This window comes from Falco naumanni, chromosome 3, assembly GCF_017639655.2.
Source record: "Falco naumanni isolate bFalNau1 chromosome 3, bFalNau1.pat, whole genome shotgun sequence".
In the NCBI taxonomy this organism is placed as follows: Eukaryota; Metazoa; Chordata; class Aves; order Falconiformes; family Falconidae; genus Falco; species Falco naumanni.
The window spans coordinates 17,214,380-17,220,379 of NC_054056.1; positions in this window are offsets into that span (position 1 = coordinate 17,214,380).

Below are 6,000 nucleotides of genomic sequence, written 5' to 3' on the forward strand. Positions count from 1 at the left end.
CAGCATTAACAGCAAAAGCCAGCCATGCTCGGAGCAGCCGGTCTGCTTGGAGAGCTGCCGTGGGCAGGCTGCAGCTGCCCTGCCAGAGCTATTGGATGTGACCATCAAAGAGTGCCTCTCTGCAGGGTGACAATCACACAGCTCCTCTCTTCTGCTGCTTCGCTTCCTCGCAGCCCGTGCACGCTTGCAGCTCTGCATGTCTGCCTCGTCCAGCTCTGCTCTGAAGCTGAAGCCCACAGGCAAGGGCGAGTCATGGGAAACCGGAGCCTGACTGCCTGCGCCACGGCGGGGCATCCTGCCCACCGCACCCAGCTCCCATCCCCACCGGATCCCAGCACTGGTGGGATCGAAGGGCCAGACGCTCAGCTGGCAGCGGGCACAGTGCCACCAAAGGCAGCCGTCAGCTCGTGGCCAAAGAGATCATCAACGTGCCCGCAGCCCCAGCCGGCCGGTGGAAAGCTGCACCGTGCGCCTGTGCAGGGAGGAGAGCAACCGGGCGCTGGCTTGGGCCATCTGCGCTGCTGCCAGCAAATGAACCCCACAGGTCCTCGATGTCACCCTTGGCGCTGGCACTCACCACCCATCTGCGTGGGTTTGCAGAGCAGCCGACTGCAGCCGGGGGTATTATGGGCTGCTGAGGAAGCTGTGCGGGGTGGGAAGGGGCCCTGGTCCCCCATGGCTCAGGCAGCAGCCCCATCACTGGTCGCCTGCCAGGCGGGGAGGGCGCGGAGGGCTGACTCAGCAGCTGGATGGAGCCTGATAATGCAGCGTTATCACTGAGACCCGATTTGGTTGATTGTTGTCTTGGGTGCTTTCCAGATCTAGATACTTCAGGGAGCTGCAGTGACTCACTAGGCGTGTCGGGAGGAGGGCACGCTTCCTGCAGCGTGTTTCAGTGTAGATTGCCCCCGTTTCAGTAAATGAGTAAATTTTATTTATCGCAGTCTTGGTGTGCTGCCTGCCACCACCACGCATCCAAGGGGAGCGTGCCTGCCTGACAGAGACATTTCGAAATTGATGCTGACACGAGCCCATATTTCAAGCCGCAGCGCAGGCGCCAGGGGATCAAACAGCCACCTCCCTGTTTCCATTTGTGCAGCAAAGGCAGGGACGTTGCATGTGTCCCTGTGTGACATTTATCACTGAGTGAAAACAGAGCAGCTCCACAACACGTTCTCAACCCTCTGGAGTGTCTCAGAGGGTCTCAGCTCTTCCTGCACATCCTTTCCCCACACGTGCTGCTGTCTGGTGAAAGGGCTGGATGTTTGTCCTGTGGCTGGCTGCTTTCTGCCTGCCTCCAGGTAGGGTTTGCATGTTCAGTAGTGAGAGATATGTGCAGAAGTCTTTGATCTGATGAAAGCACAGACTCTCTCCAGCGGGATTCCCCTCTCAGGTACTCTCACATGAAAATGGCACTGCACCAGGATAAGCCAAGCGGTCTGAAAGTATTCCAGTTTGGATAGCAACTGCCTGACTCAGTCAGGAGAGGGTTGGCTGGGAAATTGGTTCTTCCACACCCATGTGCAGGGGGCAATACCTCCCTCTGAACCTCACCCTACCTCTGATGCCCTTCCATTGGCCTGCCTACGTGTTGATCCTGTGGCTCCCGAGATGCAACCGGCTTGAAAGCTCCCCTGGGATGCTCTGGGCAGACATCAGCAAGAAAAGCCTTCCAGGAAGGCTGGCATTCACAGCCCCATCCCTCCTGCTCTTTTTCCCACAGGGCAAGATCTGAAGATGGGTTTTAGCATGTGCTGAGCTCATTCCTGTTGTTTCCTTATCAAATTTCATCTCATCGATCAGGAATGACTGCTAGCCAAACTCAATTTCTTCTTAATGCATTTCTGGTGGAGAGGAGCATCCTAGCAGGGGGCACCCAGCCAGAGCCTCCCCAGCCCTGTGACTCTGCGCTCTCTGGCCATGCAGCCTGTGTGCCCACACACTCTTGCATGCTCCAGGTAGGGCGCTGGCACATCTTCATCATCCTTGCCGTGTGTGGCAGTGCTGCCTTGAAGTGCCAGCCCTGAAGACAGTCCTTGTTGATATGCAGTTGCTGTGCCCCCTCTTGTCTTTTCTGTACAGCCCCATGCAGGATGGTGAGTGCAGGGACTGTGGAGTCGCAGCTACAAGGAACCACAATGGGATGGCTAAAGGGGGCTTGAGAAAGTGCTGGCAGTCGGCAGCTCTCACCTGTCACTGAAGCTTGTCTGGGAAAGTGCCTTCTGCCTCCCAAAGTGGCCTCGGTGGACTGCTTGTGTGGAAGCCACGAGCCAAACCCCTTGAAGCTCCCCTGGGCTTAGCCAGGGGATCTGTTCAGTCACCCCAGGAAGGACACAGCTCCTGAGAGAGCTCTTTGCAGAGCCCATGCCCTTCCCAGCTGGGTCAGCCAGCTTTTGCCACTGCTAACCTGCACCTCGGCAAGATCAGCGCTGGAAGCTCACATGCAGGAACACGTCCTCTCCAACAAAACCTGTCAAGCCCCATGGGGCTGCCTTGCAGGTCAGCAGCTGAATCACTTCTTTCTAGTTTCATGCCTGCTGGAGCAAATCTGTAGCACAAGGACAGGGCCAGCCCAGCTTGTCTGAGCATCCTGCATTCATTGTCCTCTCAGAAAATTAACCTTTTTGCGACTGCCACACCCCCCGACCCATTAGCCAAGTCACTGCAATGGGCAGGGTGTGCTGGCTGTGTGCATGATGTCCCCGAGGACCTTATGAACAGCTGTATGCGTAGCCTCCGAGACTAGGGGCGTGGGGTGTTGCAAAGACATGATTGCAGGGTTCAAACACAGGCCTGGAGACCACAGAGCCTGAAGGACCAAGCTCATCTTCCACATTAAGTCACGCCCTGATGAGCAGGTCATCCACTGCTCTGCTGAGACACCTTGGAGGCCTCATCCTTAACAGCCCCAGTCAAAGACAAAGTGCTAGGCCGAGGGCCATGGGGCGAGGAGCTGAGCCCTGCTGCAGGCAGAAGTACTGGTGGTCCTCCCCGTGCCGCTGAGCAGCGTCTTGGATCAATGGTCCTAATGGGCTGGGGAGAGCCAGCTCCTTGTTCCTGTGTCTTTGAGCAGGGAAAGACACAGAGGCAGCAAACTGTATTGATTGAATAGTGTGGACTGAGCATCACAGGCCGCCCAGGCTCTGGTAAATCAACATTGCAGCCCAAAAGCCACTGCTGCCATTAGGAGTCTTTAAAAACCTCAGAGAATCCGTGTCTGATAAAATTTGGGAAATGCAAACCAGACTGGAAGGTTGGGAGTTGGGGAAGGTATTTTTGCATCCGGCATCCCAGGGCAGATGTCATTAGCAAACAGTGCAACACAGATGTTCATATAGCAGGGACAGCAGCTGGGGATTGTCTGTCAGCAGAGTGTTTATCATGAACAGAAGGAAAAGGAAGAGGTAAAAAGGGAAAAGGAAAAGGAACTGCCACAGACTCAGTCGCAGTCAATCTGCTGCTGCTCCACTGCAGAAAACACCTCTCAGGACCCGGCTCTACAACAGGTTCAGTCCTTGGGCTACTTTCCAGTGACCCCTGAGAGAGCAAAACAGGCTGCAGGTTGAATTTATTTTGCCTGAACAAAGCAGACTCAGGTTTGAGCACCCTTAAAACAGACATCAGATGGCAATAGCATCTGGCTTCTAGTGACCTTGGCTGATCTGGCTACCGCAGCATGGAAGGCTCCATGCTTTCCCACCACCTGAATCCTGCAGCTAGTGAGCAGAAAGGAGCTATGTTTCAACTTCACGGCCCTGTGAATGGATGTCAGACTTTGGGGATGAGGCAGCAGCCACCGGACCAGCAGCCGCAGGCATGCAGAGCCAGCTGTGCCTTTGGGCACCATCCAAGGGCTGCCCCTGTGCTTCAAACAGCTCCAGCATTTCCTGGTGTGGCTCAGCACCCCCAGGCACCTCTACGTTCTCTAAGTTCTCTGCCCCTTCCTTCCTAGCATGCTTTCTTGGATGAAGTGTTCCTTTCAAGGGTGGAGGTCTACTTCACCGTTAAGGAAGCTCCCAAAGCTCATTAACCAGGCAGATAAGGGGCATTTGCACTCCACCTCCTCATCAATACTGAGCATCTCAAATGAAGCCTTGAACGCCCGCCAAGGCAGATGCCACCATTTATCGCCTGTTGCAGAGAACAGGAAGGCTGATAAGGTTAGTCCTTCATATGGGAGAGGGTTTGCAGGGAGGAGCTGATGGAGGATAATGGCTCTAGACCACTGTATTTCATGGTGAGGAATGTGTGCTTAGCACATTCACAATAGCTGCAGTTTTACTGGTGTGTCCCCTGGGAAGCGGTGAACCTCAGGTACCAGGTTTTAATCGGCAATTAAGTGTTCACTGCCCAAATATGAAACTGCATTTAGCCTCTGAGTCAGAGAATCCCTGAACTCCATTAGTCTCCAGGTCCCTCCACCCGGCCACTAGCACCGTGCCAGGGCTGCGGCCACCTGAGCCCTGCTAATGGCAGCAGTTAAAGCAAGGAGCAAAGCAGCACCAGAAATCTGCAAGCCACTTGTGCTCAGCCCTTGAAGGTCCAGGCTTCCAGCAGAGATGTATGTCAGAGCTGAGCTGAGGCCAGGCTGCAGAGTCCCCAGGTGTTCACTCCAGAAAGGCCACTGCTCTCTCTCATGCCCTGACCTGCTCCAAGGCGTGCTCTTCTCCTGCTGAGACAAACGGCGCGGCAGATAAGCGAGTGAGTGGCAGGACCAGGGTTAGAGCCTGTCCACTTACCACTTCACTGCCCAGACACGCAAAAAACCAGCAGTTAGGAAAAGGTGGTGAAGGCAGTAACCCTAAATTAGGAGCAGACGTGGTTTAAGTGCTTAGGTTGGCGGTTGGTTGCCAACTGAGGTTTCTCCAGCTAAACGCTGGTGTCCCAGAAGCCCCAGCCTCCCTGCAGTGCTCTCCGGGAAGGCAGGAATGCCTTCCAACAGCCCAGTCAGGCCCTGGAGAGACCCCTGTGCAGGGGGAAGATGCAGCCGCCTTCCCACCCCTCAGAGGTGACTGTAGTCCAAACTCTCTGTCCACAGAAAAGGCCAATTGCAATGTGTGAACTGCTAATTTGTTCTCAGTGGTGCAGCGTGGAAGGAATTCCAGCTGAATAAAGTCCTTTCTGCTCTGATTAATTGTCCCCCCTGGTTATGAACAATGCAGAACAAAATAAGGATAATATTCATGCTAGGAAAATGGGGAAGACAGTCACCCAAATGCTGCCATTAACGAGTCCAAATAACCAAGGCTGATCCTGAATGCATTAAAGTCATGGAGGAAGTCCTGGGAGGAAAGAATGTCCCCTATTAGCCAAGCTCCTAGTGTCTGGGGTATTACAATAGCGGAGCGATTCCTCGCTCCTCAGTGCCTGCTGCTGCCCTGGGTTCAGTTAAATGTCAGCTCAGCATCGACAAACTACAAATTACCAGAGGGCGTGTAGCTCTTTCAGTCCCACTGAACCCTATCAACAGGGAAATAATAATGTGTCCCCCAGGCTAGCTGGGATGGAGGCACATCCCTGGTGGGATGAGACTGGGACCACTGCCTCCTGCTCCAGGCAAGGAAGGAGGGAGCAGCCCCAGACCCTCCAGCCTTCCCAGAGAGCAGGGAGCTTCCCCCTCCCTGGGAAACACGGGTGTTGGGAGAGCCATCCCAGAGGAACCCACATACCAACCCGGTGGCAGGCCAGCCGAGCGGCAGCATCCCCAGCGCAGGCTCCGGTCCCCTGCCCAGCGACAGGAGGGAGCGGTGTAATGCGCTTCCCCCAAAGTGTGGAGGCAAATGCAGAAAGCTCAGCATGACTTTTGCTCCCCTGCAGCAGCGCAGCCTCCGATACAAGCCTCAGTCTCACCAGGGTGACAAAGGTTGTGGCTGGAAAGCTTTTGGTCTTCCTCTGGCCCGAGATACCGTTCGATCTGGTTACTCCAGAGAATTTCTTTCAGAAACTGGCAAATATCGGTAAGCGGAAGCCAAAGGGAATAATAGCTGTTTGCTTTCCTCG